This window comes from Watersipora subatra, chromosome 8, assembly GCF_963576615.1.
Source record: "Watersipora subatra chromosome 8, tzWatSuba1.1, whole genome shotgun sequence".
Taxonomy (NCBI): domain Eukaryota; kingdom Metazoa; phylum Bryozoa; class Gymnolaemata; order Cheilostomatida; family Watersiporidae; genus Watersipora; species Watersipora subatra.
In genome coordinates, this window is record NC_088715.1 from 60,857,021 (window position 1) to 60,875,677 (window position 18,657).

Sequence of the window (18,657 nt, forward strand, 5' to 3'; positions counted from 1 at the left end):
TGACCTCATGATTGAATAATGCCAATGACTTTCTTGTCATTATATCCCACATTAGTAAGTGTTTCTAATCTATATAAATCCCAGCATTTGTCTGTCTGTCGTTCATTTGTGTCTAGTCATAGCGGATAAAATTATAGAAATGAAAAACCTGCTTCACACTGGATTTGAACTCAGAAACTCCAGTTCTGCAGACAGGCATACTAATCACTACACCACACGGCCTACTTACGACACTATGGAATAACTGTGCCTATACTTATTACACCTGCCAATTTTTAATGCCAATTAGTTAAAATAGCATGCTTGAAGATCATGATTGCATGAGAGATCATGGTATAATCTTTCTTTCTAACGTCGGCTTTAGAGAGATGGACATGGCTCTTTTTGTAGTAAATATTTAAACTAGCTAAAGTTACTCAAATTCATTGAGTAAAGGAAATTGGCTAATTAAAAATAAATTTTCTATACAAAACCTTTTTTTATTACCCTTGCATCGCCACGCATTCTGCTAGTATATCTAAAGTATTCAAAAGTATATCTAAAGTATAAGATCTCTAGCATATCTAAAGTGTAGGCCTACTAGTAATATTGCAAACATTGGTAATGGAAGTTAGTAAGCAGGTTATGTTCACCAATGCTTGTTTTCTTGCTCCATGTAGTGTCCACGTTATATCAAAATGTGGTTGCATAGCCTAGAGTGTTTGGCCTCAAGTTTCCAGCAACGCTGATGTATGGTAGAGCTCATGGAAAAGCTGTCAACCTTAAAAACTAACACTTTAGTAATCTTTTATCGATTGGAGGCACACAAATGATATTTTGTAGGAAATATTGAAATGTTGTGATGCGAAAATCCGTGATGATATAGAGCTTGATACAGACTACTTTTATGTGTTGATCCTCCAATCCTCAAAGTAAGATTGCCTCATGGCGACTTGAAACTGAAAGTTTAGACTAAAACTACTCTGCAACTGATACAGCGGATTGATAGATTTATCTTATTTCAGCCATCGATCGGTAAATTAATTCTGCAATAACGTTATTACTAGTTGAGGAATCTAGAATTTTGTGATGATAGGAGTTTTCTAGTACTTTTAGCGTCTTACATACACACTTTATTTTACCAGCGAGTAAGCCTGATTGATAGAGGCCCTTATCTACTGCTGAGGTCCAGGATAAAGAGGATGAGGGGTAGGGAGTAATGACATGACACACTCCATTGTGTACTAGTACCCAGGTAGTCCCGTGCATCGTGTGAGAGATCATCTTGTGTAATAACTATGTGCACAATTATTCGCAGATATGGAAAAGTAGTTAAGTGGCGCAGTTAGTAGTGAGCTATGCAGCAAAGTGGAGTATTGAAGTTCCACTCCTGCGTGAGGCCACCCTTTTTCTTTCACGGACATGACACTTCATATAGTAAAAATTAGAGTGCTAATCCTATAGCTAGTCATACACATTGCTGGGATTTTATCTACTTCCTGTGGCAGCCATAGTAGAACCAAGGTAAATGGGAGTCATCCATAAGACACAAATCATCTCTTATCGTTGAGTCAGGGAGTTGCGCATAGCGTGACGTAAACTGAGCAACCTATTGGAGGAAATACATGACTGTATCCACTCTAGGAAGCTTTGTGCAACTCTTTGAGCACACGGCGTAATCCTTCTTAATGCTCGTAAAGCCTTTCCTTTCGTTCAGATTAAACTCTATATAAATTTTGCGCCTATGACAGATTGAAAGCTTCTCACGACACTAACAAGCTCAGCATATGTAACTAATTGTAAGTTACATATGCTGACAAATGCGAACAACTTGCAACGAAAGTCTTTTTCGTTGGAATGCTTTAGGTTAATATATCATCTATAGCTAAGTAGCTATATAGCTATATAATAGCTATATATACATAGCTATATAGCTATATAATAGCTATATAGCTAACAGCTATATAGCTATATAATAGCTATATAGCTGTTAGCTATGAACTAATTATGAGCTACTCAACTGTCTGTGTTGATATTCTTAAATTCAAAAGGTGGTAATATTTTTCAACTTGAATCAGAAACCAATTGACAATCGTTAACAGCTACAAATAAATAGGTTGCTTTATGCTTGGAAATAATACGTAAATATATAACAAATTAATCAAAAAATTTTGCTACATAATAACTTCTAATAATTATTTTACTAAATCTTTTTTTTAAAAACTTGGATAGCTTAGTCAACAAAAAATTTGCTTAGAACGAATATCAAAAATATTTTCACAAGAGGGTTTGGAAAGTTTTTGAGATTCTGTTGAATTCATATGCTTCAATTTTGCTAATATCCTTGCCATATATGACAGGATGAGTGTGCTAGGCAACTGTAAGTCTTTCCTATTGAACAACTTCTTGCCTCATAAACATGTCGCCTAAACTAATTTTAGACCAAAAATGAGATACTGGGGTCCTATAAGTGCATGTGATGACACACAAGCCTTGATATGTTCTTTGGCCTTATTCACTGCCTTGTTATTCAGAGAATTGCATACTTACAATCACCTTATATATGGTACTCAGCCCGTTCTGTAGCAGCCGGTACAATCAGGGGCCATCCGACTTGGTAAATGTTTGAATGCTCGCTCAACCGAACTAAATGGATTAACTCTAATCCTTTAATCTATCTTGATGACGGTGTCTGCACGATTACTCACCGCAATTTCTGGGCAAACTTCCTTGAACTTAAAAGATAGCTTATCTGATGTGGTGGTAAGAGTCCCGAGTATTTTACAAAAAAGATAAAGCCTAAGGCTAGGAATGAGATGATGCAATTCTAGTTTAATGGTTAAGTGTTTATTCTCTTTAAGTTGGTATGGCTACGGCCTGGTTGCCATACTGATATAACTCAACAACAACAGTTGTAGGGTATGCACTCGGTTAACTCCTGCAGGTCCCAGCAACCTGTTCTGCTATTTTTTTTTTACTCCCCCTATGATGACTCAGCTGCCTTTAGAATCATTGAATTTGTGCAAAACATGTGACTCTACGAGGTAAACCTTACGACTGACTGTTGTTTTTTTCACACACGCTAGAAACAAAAAATGCACTTTAACTCTTTGAAATCACGGCCCGAGATAATTCAGCGAGTTGCTTTCTCTCCAGATTCTGCACTCAATACAACTGAGCTGCTTAGTTATGCTTTGGTTTTCAATTTTAAGATTACAAAACTTTGCCTACTTTGTTGGTGATATGTTTTTGGTATACTTCTAAAGTTTCAATTTTATTGGACAAATACCTCTCGAGATATTACCGAAATATATCGAGCATTTTAAACTGAACAAAAATGAAAAATAAATGCTGACAGAACATCAGTTTCTAATGACGGTTTCTGATTGAAGCAGTTTGTAATGAAGCAGATTTAGAAATAAACAAAACTAAACAGGTTCTTCTCATCAGCAACAAGAGCTCGACAATAAAACTAGTTATTTTTCTATTCATGAAAAGAGACACCATCTATCAGACTCAGTGTACTGCTGTAATTATGTCTCTTCATTTATCCCCAAAACCTTCTTTTCAAGAGTGTGAAATAAGAACTATCCAATCTATTTGATTTCTGTTTCTTTCATGGTTTTCTAGAGGCTCAACGTTTTAAACTTACGCTCAGTTCAAAAAGAATCGTGATAAATCGCAGTCGATGTAAAGTTGTTAATACTCTTTCGGATTAGGGTCCTGCTTGTATACACAAGACTAGGCTTCAATGTGATAACATGTTGTCACAGAAGTGTGTAAGAAAAACCTCAGAAAGCTGGCAATAAGTCAAGCTAAATACTCTGTAATCTATAATATATTGTTTAAGCTAATCTACAGCTTTAGCTAATTTGGCATAAAGAATAAAAAAATAGTGTTTCTATTCTCAGGTAGTATGCTGGTAGTCCCGTGCGTCGTGAGAGATCATCATGTGTAGTAACTACGTGCACAAGTATACTGTAATTAAGCAATCTGAGTGGCACAGTTGGTAGCACTCTTAGCTGGTAGTTTGAATATTTTGGTTCATTCCTGAGATGTGATAATCCTTTTTCTTAAAGGTTGACTTGCACCAAAATTCACATTACAGTTATTAAGTACCAATAGATTCACCATGTCTTACTCTGTTGTGTTGTAGGTGCAAAATATGTGGAAATGTGATTACAAACTCTTAAAAGCTCAAAAACAAACAGTTAGTCGCAGCCATCATGAAAACACGGTAGATTGGAATCTCTTTATTTCGATGACGTACTCAAACATTGTGATTATTGTTTTGACACAAGATGTTATTACGTGAAATTTAAGGCCAATAAAAGGCTCAATATAAGACATCTCATAGCACTAGTTTATGACAAACACTTCAGGTTCTACCGAAAAGCCCATCTCAAATATAGATGCTTGCTACTTTACATTTTCGTTTCATCCTGCTCTAAACATCTATTCGTAATCTGATCATGTGACTCATACTTCCTGCCAATTAGCGCAAACAATTTCTGCGGCGGCATTTTTGTGACTATCACAGGTGACCAGCAGGCTCCTCATGTTGATCAGAGAATGATATGCACTCCTTCGAGTTTGCGTCGCATACTTAGCAGCCCGACCCTCTAACATCCTGATTAGTCTTCCACATTTCAGCATTTTGGAATAATTGTGCGAATACTTATTCTCTGTACCTTATTGGCACACCTAACAATCAATCGCAGCGCACTAGATTAGTGGATACTAACCTTTACTATCCATCGTTTTTTGATGTCATCACTCTGTTTGCACATGCGCTCGTCCACGAAAAAGCCACCATCTTTGTAGAAAACGATCGTCATTCTCTTGATTAATAGTATTTTTCAGTGTTGTTTTGATACTAAAATAAAAATTTGCAAACAAAAGTATTGTTTGCAATAATTAAATGCAGAAGCTTCGTGTTTTTAACAATAAAAGCTGTTCATAAAGATGACAAACAACGATAGAATGACGTCACGAAAAAACGAAGTAAGAGCCATATGTCCATCTGTGCGAAGCCACGCTAAAAGCCTTAAGAAAAAAGGATTACATGGGCCAAGAATCAAACCCAAATATTCAGATCATCATCCATGCACTCCACCATCCGCACTACCAAACCAACTTGCCTCAATGAAGAATGATTGCGCATATAGTTATTACACATGACGGTCTCTCACCAGTGTACTAGTAAAATAAAAGTAAAGTACCTTTATCATATTATGTTGAGAAAAAAAAGCTGCCATAAATTTGGTATAGTGAAGAAAGCTATAGGAGCATTTCTTGGGAGCTGTTCATGACTTTGAGTTTGCCCTTAGGCATTATATATGATGCCCTTAGGCCTTATATATGATGCCCTTAGGCCTTATATATGATGCCCTTAGGCTTTATGTATGATAAATTTATCAAACTAATTTTTAAACCAATATGAAAAAAATTAATACAAAATTTCCATAATAAATGTAAACATTTGAAATTGTGATCTAAGAATCACTCTTTCTGGAAACACTCATAAATTGAGGTCTCATGAGTAGCTATTAGGATGTATAACATGTCAGTACTAATACTTTCGTTAATGGGTTAAAAAAGCTATTATTATTATTCACAGCCTAAATACATGAAGAATCTACATTTAAAAATGAACTTACACAAAAAATTTAGTAGATTTTATTAAAAAGAATCGGCATTTTTCTATCATTTGTGATTTTTGATGCTTGAGTTGGTCTGACTGTTAGGATGTTTCAAGATTAAAATCGACAAAACTCGATCGCGGTTCGACCGCCAAGATCAAGCCAAAATGCGATTATGACGTATAATAATTATAACTTTTATAATTATAACTGTAAAAGTGCGATTATGATGTCTATAATTACAAAGAGACTGACAGAATAGAGCCGTGTAACGCTGCAACTTGAACACAATAGCTGATATAACGATAGCAACTAGTAACCTCATCGTCTTCTGCGCGTTTTAACTGCGATTAAGTTAAAACGCTGAATGCCAAGATCTTAAAACCTGTTCTCTTAAAAAGAACAGTGTAGCTATGTTCCGTATAGATATAAGAGGGGTTTCTGACTGATGCAAACTTTATTGGCCAAAGTTTACAACGTAAAAACTACAATAGATTTATGCATATTATAAAAAGCAACAATAGACAAGATTTCGCATTCAGTCAAAATTTACACCAGTTTTATGATATATAAAAGTTTTACATCACTCTTTAAGCAGTTGTTAAAGGATAGCATTGGTAAAAGTAGCATATACTGAGGTATAAATTCAGTATTGGCACAGCAACAAACAGATGTAAATCATTGAAATGTTAAACTACAGCCATTCTGCCTAAACTATAAAATTACAGTTGAGAAATATATAGTGGCTATATAAAATGAGAAATTGCATACCTTGTACTCTCTGTCACGAAACTAGCTAATACTACAATCTGCTTGAGAGATACAGTCGAAAGTGTCACTCGTACCTTTGAGCGCACCTCTTCACTGTTCGTGCTGTACTGCGGTCTTGAAACGATATCTCGCTTTTATACAGCGGCAATCTTGTAAATATGTAAACAACTACTGCTAAGTATAAAATTAGAACTTATAAATCACTAAAATAACTTTTGCAATTGGTAAGCAGTCGGGTTTCGCCGATTTATTTGTTGCTTTTATTAAAGGTGACAGGGTTGTCACTACACTTTCAACATTGAAAGTTAGTGCATAGAGCAATAATGACCAGTTCAGGTAGCCTACCAATTAATTATCCACCAAGTCAAATAAACAGCAAACAGGAAAATAGACAGCCAACCCAAATACATGAATCATGGCAGCACCATGTAACCCTTCAAAACACAAGTGTGTTGATCATGCTATAGGGCTGCCGCTACAAACAAGTTTTAAGATCTTGGCATCTCTTATAATCTTAAAGAATTGTTAAGACCTGAATGCCAAGATCTTAAAACATCTTGGCATTCAGGTCTTCTCAAACATTAAAATCATGAATGCTAAAAAAATACCGATGCTTTCTGATAAAATCTGCTAATATTTTGTGTAAGTTTATCTTTATGTGAACAGTGGATCAGTTTTCATACACTCCAAAATATTTTATGAATTTTTATACTACATAAATGTAGTTACATAGATTATATGGTACCAAGCAACCTAAATCAACGTACAACCACGCTCTTTTTAGGTGCTAAAAACCAAAGCGTTCCCCAGCAGGTATATTGAGCGTAAACTCACCTAAATATAGATCAAGGTGCCATAAAGAAAGAATTGAGCTACCAGAGCGAAAGAAACCCTTTGTATTCATGAGAATGAATCATTTTGAATTTCCGGTCCTTTCAGCTGAGTTTCATTGACTTTAAAATACCAAAGATGATTTGGCACTTATAGTGATGTCATCAGTTTGTGCACCGGTCACTTTGCATGAGAGAGCATGAGTAGCAAACTGCAGATGCTTGTACGGTAATCAGTGTGGAGTTTCATTCTCTCTCTTGAATTGATATATATATATATATATATTAATTCAAAAGAGAATATATATATATATATACAAAAAAAATTGTTTTCTCACCCCGGATACCCCGTATGGGTGGTAAATTCTGCTCTAACTCGGGTCTCCTACCAGAGACCTGGGAGTTTGAGCACTCGCCTCAAGATCTTAGCTGTTCCCAATAGCGCACTTTTCTGCAACTCACCTGAGTTGATTGTTGTTGGTATTTGGGCAAGCCACATTTTATGCGCCGGTGTTATTGCGTCCAGTGCCCCAATGACTACTGGGATTACAGTTGTTCTTACATTCCAGCATTTTTCAATTTCTTCTCCAAGAGGGAGATATTTCTCTACCTTTTCTTTTTCTTTGCTGGCTATATTGTAGTCATTGGGTACTGCTATATCTATTATAGTAGCCCTTTTGTTCTCCTTGTCTACCACCACTATATCTGGTTGGTTTGCTAGGACATGCTTGTCAGTTCGGATGTAGAAGTCCCAGAGGATCTTAGCGTGGTCATTTTCATTGACCTTACCAGGAGCTTCCCACCAGTGTTGTGGTTTATTAAGGCCATACTCATCACATAGACTTCTATACACAACACCTGCGACATGATTATGCCGCTCAGTGTATGCGTTTCCTGCTAGCTGCTTGCATCCACTGATGATGTGTTGGATGGTCTCAGGTGCATCTTTGCACAGTCTGCATCTAGGATCGTTTCTAGTGTGATAGATTTTCGTTTGGAGTTGCCTTGTTAGAAGCACTTGCTCCTGGGCTGCCATGATTAGCGACTCTGTATTGGCCGTTAGGTTTCCTTTGTTCAGCCACATATATGTCTGGTGAAGATCGCCAACCTTAGCTGTTTGTTGGTGGTAAGCACCATGAAGAGGTTTCATGTGCCAGTCAATTTCCTCATCATCAGGGCGTAAGTCCGTTGTTATATATATATATATATATATATATATATATATATATATATATATATATATATATATATACTCATGCTACAGACAGTACTGTTTCGGCTATTGAAGCCTCATCAGTGCAGCTCAGAGCTTAGGCAAGGGACACAAATCCCATTACCAATGAGAGTTGACTTCCTGCCATGAAACAACTAGGTTGCCTCACAGACTTTAAGAAAGTCAATGTGCTGGCACCAGAGTACTCAAATCACAAAAGTGATGAGCTTTGCACAAAGGCTAATAGTGCCGCACCTCTCACAGAGTGCTCAACCAAACCGAAGTGAGGGAGCATATACTCATGCTACAGACAGTACTGTTTCGGCTATTGAAGCCTCATCAGTGCAGCTCAGAGCTTAGGCAAGGGACACAAATTCCATTACCAATGAGAGTTGAGTTTCTGCCTATATATATATACATTTGAAAAATTATTGCGAAAAAAGTAAACTTTTAGTATTTGCGTTACAAATTTGTTTTGTGCGAAGCACTCATCAGACGCGGTTGTACTAAAATGAAAAGCTTTACCGAATGTGCCAAAATATCAGAAATGGGCTCGCTGTGGTAATCATGTAATTCAGTGCTAAGTGTAACTGAGAAGATAACTCCTAGCATGTCTGCAATTAGAAGTCAATTCATTTCTTTTATTTAATGTGCCTAAGTGTGGTTTGCATATTATGAAGTATTTTTCAAGTAAACATAATTTGCATCGTTTTGTTTTGTTTGTATATGGTTGTGCTTGAGCTAATATTTTCCATGTTATGTTGTATGTTGAGTTACTTTCTTTCAACTTCCAAATGTGCTTGCTCAATTCATGCACTTGCTTTTGGTTAATATATATATATATATATATATATATATGTATATATATATATATATATATATATATATATATATATATATATATATATATATATATATATATATATACAAACATATATGTATATATGTGAATATGAAATGTTACATATATTATCTATATATACATGTATATGGGAATATTTTATATTACATATATGTATACTCTGTTATATATACATGTATATTATATATGTATATATATATCGAGTAAGACCAGTTTAATTGTGGTGACTTCACATATAACTCACTTCAGTTGTATTATTGTAAATCATTCGAATCAATGTTGTAGTGCAATTAAGTTTTAGTCAGCCTATACCCTGTTTTATATATACATATATATATTACTTTATTAAGTGCATCACCTTGTACAATGGTTAAACAAACTTCAAACATTTATATCAATAAAACTACCTAAAACACACCTTCACATGTCAACTATGAAAGTATCTAAATAGCAATTAAATTTTATGTACATGTGGATGGCAAAGAAGATATGATTTGGACTAGCGCAGTCAAACATATAACAATACATAAACCTTTTTACAACTTGTGCAGTTCATTGCTTTAGATTATAGTCTGTCTCCTGCTATATTAAGCTGAATTGAACGATCAGAGATTGGTGAACATGATGTCTTCAAGTTACACTTGAGTACTTACAAACTTGTTGCGACGTTCCGTCGTGACAATATTTCAAGAAAAGTGGAGTTGTTGCTGCCTCGATTCTTCTTGCATCATTTTAACTGAAAACTAAACTTACAAGATTTCAATACGGTAACATTTGGCCTAAGCTGAAAAGCACTAACATTAAACCTAATGCTAACACCAGATGTTGGTATTAGCTAAGCTCATCACTAAGTTTGTTTATTTTAAGGTTTGTTAGTTTAGAATAAATAATTAGTGAACAAAAGCTTCTTTGCATATAGTTTAGTAGTCATTACAGCTAATCGGCACGCGCAGTTCAGCTGGTACAGAAGAGGCAGTAATTTATTTTAAAAAGCTACTGATGATGAATATGCATTGGTTTCCATAGAGACCACTTCCTCCTTCAAACCTATTTACTATATAATTAGTCCATTTTCTGTCTAATAAACACGAGAGCTGTCTGAGTTTGATGGATGTTTATGGCATTATCAAGGAAATGATACAGCAACGCTCTGACCAATCTAATACTGTCAACCATTCCAGCATATTAATCATAACTAGGTTGTGCTATCTGGCAGACATCTTGCTGTGTGCTGGTACAGAACACGCACAAGAAACTAAGATGGAGAATCGCTTAGATAACAGCTGTTAATGCTGTCAGAAAGAGAACATATTTATAATATTACAAAAACAATGATAAGTTTAAAGTACTATTTGAAAAGAACCAAAATAATGACAAATACACCAGTAAAATCTTTCATGCTCGTGGAGCTGACAGCAAACTGAATGCATCCAACTTTCTTCAAGAGCCTATTACTGCTTGTTGTTTAATTAAACAACAGTGAACTATGAAGAAAGTTTTTCTCTGCTGACCTCTGACCTGGTTAAGTATTTTAGGAAGGATACTTTACAAGGCCATATTATACTTATTTTACACGATAAAATCGATTGCTGTGCCTCTCAATCAGTGACGAGGACATATACAGTAGAATATAACTTCTGTTAAAGATAATTGCCCTAAAAAGAATGATTTGATGGCTAGTAATGACTAAGTGACCTGCTTTTCAGCTTACATTGTCTGAAACGGGTGATGAGAGGAAGTCCTCTACTGCAATACAAAGGCAAGGAAAACACACAAACTACAATAGTTCTGGCTGACCTATTTTTAAAACAATTTTTTGGAGTGGCCCATTGAAACTTCTTTGGTGGTACCACTGCAGTCATATTCCTTGCACATGCAAACATGTGGTAATAGAAAATGAGGTTTCAATTATGCTGACCAAATTTAGTGTGCTGCCATTGAAGAGAAATGGCATGTCAGCCCTACAGTATATGTAATGACAGATTAATAAACACGATAGCTGACGCTGTCACAAATTGAGCTGAAATATGAGCATCAGAGTGTTGAAATAATATGACTGTTTTTGGTTATGAGAATTGCAGCATGGGTAACAGAAATAAGTTTGTGCTTTCTATATAATTTTGCAGGTGAAAAAAGACCCGGCACTACATTTGACAGTCCTATCAGCTTACCGGCACGGTGAGGTGAGTTATTAGGTTTGTAATCACTAAACTAGTTAGTGTTTTGATAAATGCCACCTTCTCCAGCTTGGTGCACAATTGCCTAAACATGTAAGCCGGAGAAAGGCTATCATCTTCCAGATAGGCGCTGAAATGAGAGAGTTCCTGTAGAGTAGCCGAGAGCCGAGCTATCAAGAAATATTTGACTGAGTTCAAGCAGTGCCAAGAAACCTGAGAAGTTACATTCTTTGGACAATAACTACTTACTAGAAAAACTTAAAAGACAACAGCGTTACAAAGTCCAAAAGTTACAGATGCTTGTAACTTTTACTCCCATTTATAGTGTGATGAGCAAATTCTTGAGGATCGAGTGTGATGTCTACTAAACAGAAACTCTGTACATTTTTAAAAACACAAGTACGCTGGCAGTTCCATGGGCTCTGAGAAATTGTCATGTGTAATAACCATAGACCTATTAACTATACTTATGTCAAACTACATGGAGCAACAAAAAATGCCTCTTTATTCTTTCAATGTAAATAATGATGACTCACTTGCCTGACCAGCTGAAAGTGAACAAGGCAATAACGTTGCAGCACAAAGATTGTGGCTATTTATGTAGGACACCGTGGCCTCGAATTGCCTAGTCTAGAATAGTTAATAGGTCTGTGGTAATAACTATGCGCACAATTTTTCTGTGATGATGCAAGGTACAAAATTTTGCTTAGCTGCAAAATAGAATATCCGAGTTCGATGCTCGCCGTGGTGCAATCTTTTTCTTAGCGCTCTTAGCATGGTTTTGGACAGACGAACAGACAAACAGACACTGCTCTTATTATAGTAAATATTGCTCACAGAACACTAAGCAGTTTCAGTTTCTCTTTATTTTATTTTTTCCCTTTCTCTCCATTCTGTTCAGATCTCAGCTCTGTTCCACTTTTATTTGTAACAATCACCTCAATTATTACTTTATCAAATCTACAGTAGCCTCTCCGTGCCCCGCACAATCTGGTGAGCTGTACTTTACTAACCTAACTCTATGTACTTCCTTAATCATTGTCATGCGCTTGTCTATATCCTTTGATTGTACATAAATCTATTAGCATCTTCTTTTAGGTAGAGTTCTCTGTTCATAGTTTAACCTTTGCTCGGCTTCTGACCAGACATCTTGTTGCACAAACACTGGCTCTGTGATCTTGGCTAGAGATGGTCTGAGTCCATCAGAAAGGAAACCTGTATGACTGGAGGCATGGCCAGTTGCGGAGAGCAATTTAAGGTTGAATGTCTTTTCTGTCACCATCAGTGCCCTTTTAGAAAATTAAACCCTCCCCCATCCCCGAATTAATTCCCTAAAATTAAATTTTAGGAAATTAAGCCCCCCCACCCGACCTGTTGTTCACGGATTAATCATACTAGACCATAGGCAACAGCTGCTCTGGCATTTATCATCATGGTGCTATTGAAATATATTTCGTCATATGTGTCGTTGTGTCTTGTACTAGAGAAATTAATATTGCCTTATCAGTTGCATGTATAACTTTTTATTGGCATTAGTAATAATCAAAAAATGATGTTTTTCATTACGTATCATAAGGAAACAAACAGAAAGGCAAAAACCTGGAATTATTGAGTTAAACAAAAGTTGGTAATCTAATAGTATGGAGAAGGAGTCGAGGTAGTGAATTGAAGGTTTTAGTAGCAGAAAGTTCATAAACTGAAACATATGATGATGAATGTAAAACATTGATGTCACGAAATACAAAACGACATTTGTCAAATGTGTGTGGAAGGATAAATACAAATATTATGGGCAAAGTTCACCCAGGATTTTAAAACTCTTAACACAAAAGGAAGGAGCAAAAAGGAGCATGTTTGAGAAAACACAAAATTTTTAAAGAGTTAGTGATATGATTTCTAGTTTGTTATTATAGTGTATGTACCCAGCCTCATCTACAGTATGCGGTGCAAAAATATTGAATTTTCGAAAACAGTGCATGACTCAATTGACATCATGACAGAATTAGCCTAAGAGCTTGAAGATTTAAATGGATGATTTTTACCATAACAACTGAACACACTCTAACATTAAATGTAGAAATCAACAAGACAGAATGCACTTTATTAGTAATAAGATAACTCCCATGATAATGCATAAAAGTTTCACAAAACCATGTGCAGACGCTGAGGAGTTGGACGCGTGTTAGAATGTAGTGCCAAATACTCAGTAACCAAACAAATATATTTCGCATCAAACAAAAACATTTCCTGCAAGATCAGACTTGATTGATTCCCAAATAGCTGTAATTTCTTGCATTACAGATACATCTCCAAGGTCTGGCTGCTGGAAGCACACACCTATCAGGGAGTTAGTGGAAGACTAGCTGACAAATTTTGGCTGTTGTATTATATGACATGAATTTAGATATCTGGTAGATACCTGGTAACTCACACGCCGCTAATCTTACAAGTTTCTTTCAAATGATGAAATAAAAGAGATGTTTGGCATCAGTAGGAGAACATTGATAGTACATAGCGTCAGTTCGATCACTTGAGAAATTTTATTTTTAGGAAGCAAAAAGGGATTAGTCATAGAGCATAAAAAAAAATTAAAAGAGCATCTTTGAAATTTTAAAATCTTTTAAATCCAAAATCATGCGGCTCTGCGTTTTATAAATTTATTTCAATTGTAATCTTAATTTTAGCAATTTTATTCAATGTAAGCCAATAGTTTTTGCTTTTGATACCTCAAAGCATACAGGAATATACAGCACATGCTTCTTCTAATAGTCTATGAGCTTATTTTAGAATGCATTAAATATAATAACTAGTTAAATAAACTGCAGGCACTTTTATGAAAGCTTATAGCCTGAGGCCCTTAATGACATGAGATTTAATATATGATCATCTGTCTATCTATACTTTTAGTAGCTTAATAAACGGACTAGACAAGGTCTTAGTTAAAGGTTGACTTTCAACAAAATTCATGTTACACTTATTTGGTGTCAGAGGTTCACCATGTCTTACTCTGTTGTGTTGTAGGTGCAAAATATGTAGAAATGTGATTACAAGCTCTTAAAAGCTCAAAAACGATCAGTTAATCGCAGCCATCACGAAAACGCCGTGGATTGAAATCCCTTTCCAAAACGGCTCTAATGGGATGTAATTGAACAAAATGGCTTCTGTTTAAACTTTCATGCAACCTCATTCATCGAAATATTTTCACAAATATACTTCACGCATTCAGTAAAACTATACATCTATTGTCCTTACACATCTATTTCATCATCATTGTAATACTGTCACTTTGAGCACTGTTATCTCAAAACCTACCGTAAAAATTCATTTAATTTTTTAACCTTAGCTCGAAGGAGTGCATGTCATCTTCTGATAAACATGAGGAGCTTGTTGGTCACCTGTGATAGTCCAAAAATGCTGCAAAAATTTTTTACGCCATTTGGCAGAAAGTATGGGTCACATGATCAGATTACGACTAGATGATTAGACTAGGCTGAAACGAAACTGCAAAGTAACAAGCCTTTATATTTGATACGGGCTTTCCAGTAAAATCTGAACTGTTTGTCATAAACTCGTGCTACAATGCATTTTATATTGAGCCTTTTATTGACATTTCATTTTATTTTGTAACATCACGTGTCAAAACAATGACCACAATATTAACATACGTCATCGAAATAAAGATATTCCAAACTACGGGGTTTTTGTAATGGCTGCGATTAACTGTTCGTTTATGAGCTTTTAAGAGCTTGTTATCCCATTATCACATATTTTGCACCTACAACACAGCAGAGTAAGACATGGTGAACCTTTTGATACCAAATATGTGTAATGTGGCTTTTGTTGCAAGTCAACCTTTAAAACAAACTTGAGAAACATTCAAGAACTCTAAGACTTATCTTCTACCTGTTTGTAGGCAGAAAACAACTTCCACAGAAGAAAATGTTGTGACTATGTCTCTTGCTATTTTGTACCTTAAGACTAATTAAAACCTTTAAATAAAATTAATGTGTAATTGAGTTCAACAAGTATGTTTGATACAGCAGTAGTAGAGAAACAGAAACTATCTGCTTTACTGGATACAAAACTCGAACTAAGTTTCTGTAGGATCGCAAGATCCTTAATAAAAATATTTACTATAATAAGAACTGTATCCATCCTTCTGCCCAAAGCCAGGATTAGAGATTAAAAAAAGGATACACTTGTACAGGATTTGAACTACCAACTTTCAGCGTGGTAGACTGACACTCTAATAACTGCACCAATGGACCACCTCCTAACATTCTAGAACAGTACACATTAAGTTATTACGCCAGACGATCTCGCATGGCACACTAGACTGCAAGGGTACTAATATTTATTAAGGATATGGAATATTTTTTGATTAAGACTGCGTTGAGATTCCTGCCACACAGAGGGTACATGTATGACCTATTACCTATGACCATGGGTATGTTAGTGGTGGACAAGGAGAGTAAGAGACGTACTATAATAAGTACATATAGCAGAACCCAATAACTACAGCTTAGACAGCCAAGAAAAGGAATAGCTGCACTATGTTTACACAGTGTGTAAACGCAGTGCGTAAACACAGTGCGTAAACACAGTGCGTAAACACAGTGCGTAAACACAGTGCGTAAAAAAAGTGCGTAAACACACTGCATGCGCTAATTGTGCTTGAAGTGTTTTTACTGTATATCCTTTTTACACATGTTTAGTGTGTGAAAGCAACTACAGTATATGGTAAGAGCCATGGGTGTGATAAGAATGGCCTAAGAATGGCTTATATAGCGGTTTACGCTAGGTTCGTAGCTTGCGAGTGTATTAAGCTGGAATTAATTCACTAATTTGGAGATGACTCGTTGCTGTTTTATTCAGTCAACACCGAAACCGTAAAATCTACAATTGATTAACATATTTACAAGTTCTTCCATAGAAATACAAAAAATAACGATGTTATATAAAATAGAAAATTATTAACACAAACATTTTGCCGTCTTTAAAAACACTCACACAGCTATATTAAAAAGTCCAATGAAACAAATTAACAATAAATGCCAAGGTGTTCTGAACAGAAAAATTGTCTATTAACTCATCAGTTGCGTGTTACTCGTTGAAATTCAAATTTCATAATGCCAAGCGTGGATGGTGGATAATTGCACGAAGTGAAAACGTGTCGAGACACGTCGAAACAAAACACGTCGAAACAACCCTTTTGGCGCCTCAGACCCGAATACAACAATGTTTTAGTTAACAAAGGACAATAAAATTGGTGAGTTAGTAGTACACAGGAAATGTTAGTAGGGCTCTCTTACAGCTTAGCATTGTGATTAGGTGCACTGGTTAGTAGACGTGTGAGTATGAATGCCGCAAGGTCAAGTCCAGTGCGAAAGGCAATTTTCGCTGCTAAAACTTTATTGTTTCGACTGGACACACGAATAACAGACAAACACTGAGATTTATTTATATATAGATAATCTACATGTATATATATTTTGCAATAGTATAAAGAAACTTTCATAAATATATATATAAATTTCTCAAAGTTCGTTGCCTGTGTTAATCTGTCCTGCTATTGCTGTTATTATCCTTGAAATAAAGAATCCGTAGTTCCGTACCGAAAAAAATTTGATCTCAGACCCTCCTGTTCACCCCACCAATTAGATCACAAATATATGTAGCTATATAGGAGCAAATACCCAACGGATTTAGATGATTGCGCAACGTCACGGAGTTGAATAGCCCTCATTATTAAGCTTACTAAAACTTTCCGCTGGCATTGAGCCAGGCTAATAGCAAGTGGCAGGCAACTGTCATTACTTTTCATTGGGTATAAGCTGATTTTTAATACCCGGGCAACACCGGCAAGCACAGCTAGTACATATATATACTATATATTTAGCATATTCCTTTCCTTTCCTCTATATTTAGTATATTCCTATATATATTTATATATATATAATATATATATATATATATACATATACATATATATAGATTATATATATAATATATATATGTCAACAGATATATGATGTTTATATGTATATACTATATATATATCTATACTAAAGGAATATATACTATAGGAAAAAAAGAGGGGAGAGAAGGGGAGAGAAAGAGGGGCAAGGAGACAGGGAGAGAGAGGAATAGAGAGGGAGAGATATAGAGAGAGAGAGAGGAAGAGAGAGAAAAGGGGGAGAGAGAGAGGGAGAGAGAGGGTGAGAGAGGAAGAGTGAGAGCAAGAAAGAGAGGGGGGAGAGAGAGGGAGAGAAAGAGAAAGGGAAAGATAGGAAAGGGAGAGAAAGAGAGGAAGGGAGAGAGAGGGAGAGAGAGGGGGAGAGAGATTGAGAGGGAGAAAGAGGGAAAGAGAGAGGGAAAAAGATGGAGAAGGAAGGGGAAACTAGGGGGAGAAAGAGATTTAGAGAGGGGAAGAGAAGGAGAAAGAGAGAGGAGGAAAAAGAGTTACAGAGGAGAAAGAGAGAGAGAGAGGGGCCACGAGAGGGGGAGAGAAAGGGGACAAGAGAGGGAGGGGGAGAGAGGGAGAGAAAGAGGGAGAGAGAGGGAGAGAGAGAGGGAGAGAGAGAGAGGGAGACAGGGATCAAGAAAGAGAGCGGGAGAGAGAAAGAGAGAAAAAGGGAGAAAGATAGGGAGAGGCAGAGAGAGAGGGAGAGAGAGGGGGGGGGGGGGGGGAAGAGAGAAAGGGAGGAGAGAGAGGGGAGAGAGAGAAAACGACCCAAGAACTTAAATATACAGATAATTCCAGTTTATAAACTTGCATTAGAATCTGTTGACACTTTTTAGAGTTTGGGTTTGATATATCTCACAAATAGTTATCAAATGCTTATGGATCAATTCAATTTTAATTTTCAAGTAAACTAGATGAATGCCCAGAATACTGAGGGTAATAAAACAATTACCTAATGAATTTGAGAGACTTATGCTATTAAAGCTAGTAACTTACTATAATAATAGCCGTGTCCTTCAACATTGAAGCCAGCTTGAACTACGCTACGCGTAAGGATTTTTAACCCAATCATAAACTCAAAGCAAAGTTCATGATATGAAACGGGATGGTATTTTCGCAAGCGATGCGTAAGTTTGTGCTCTATTATTCCATAGTGTGGTAAGGACAGTGTGATGGATTTGCATGTTGGTCTGCTGAACAAGAGGTTCCGAGTTAAAA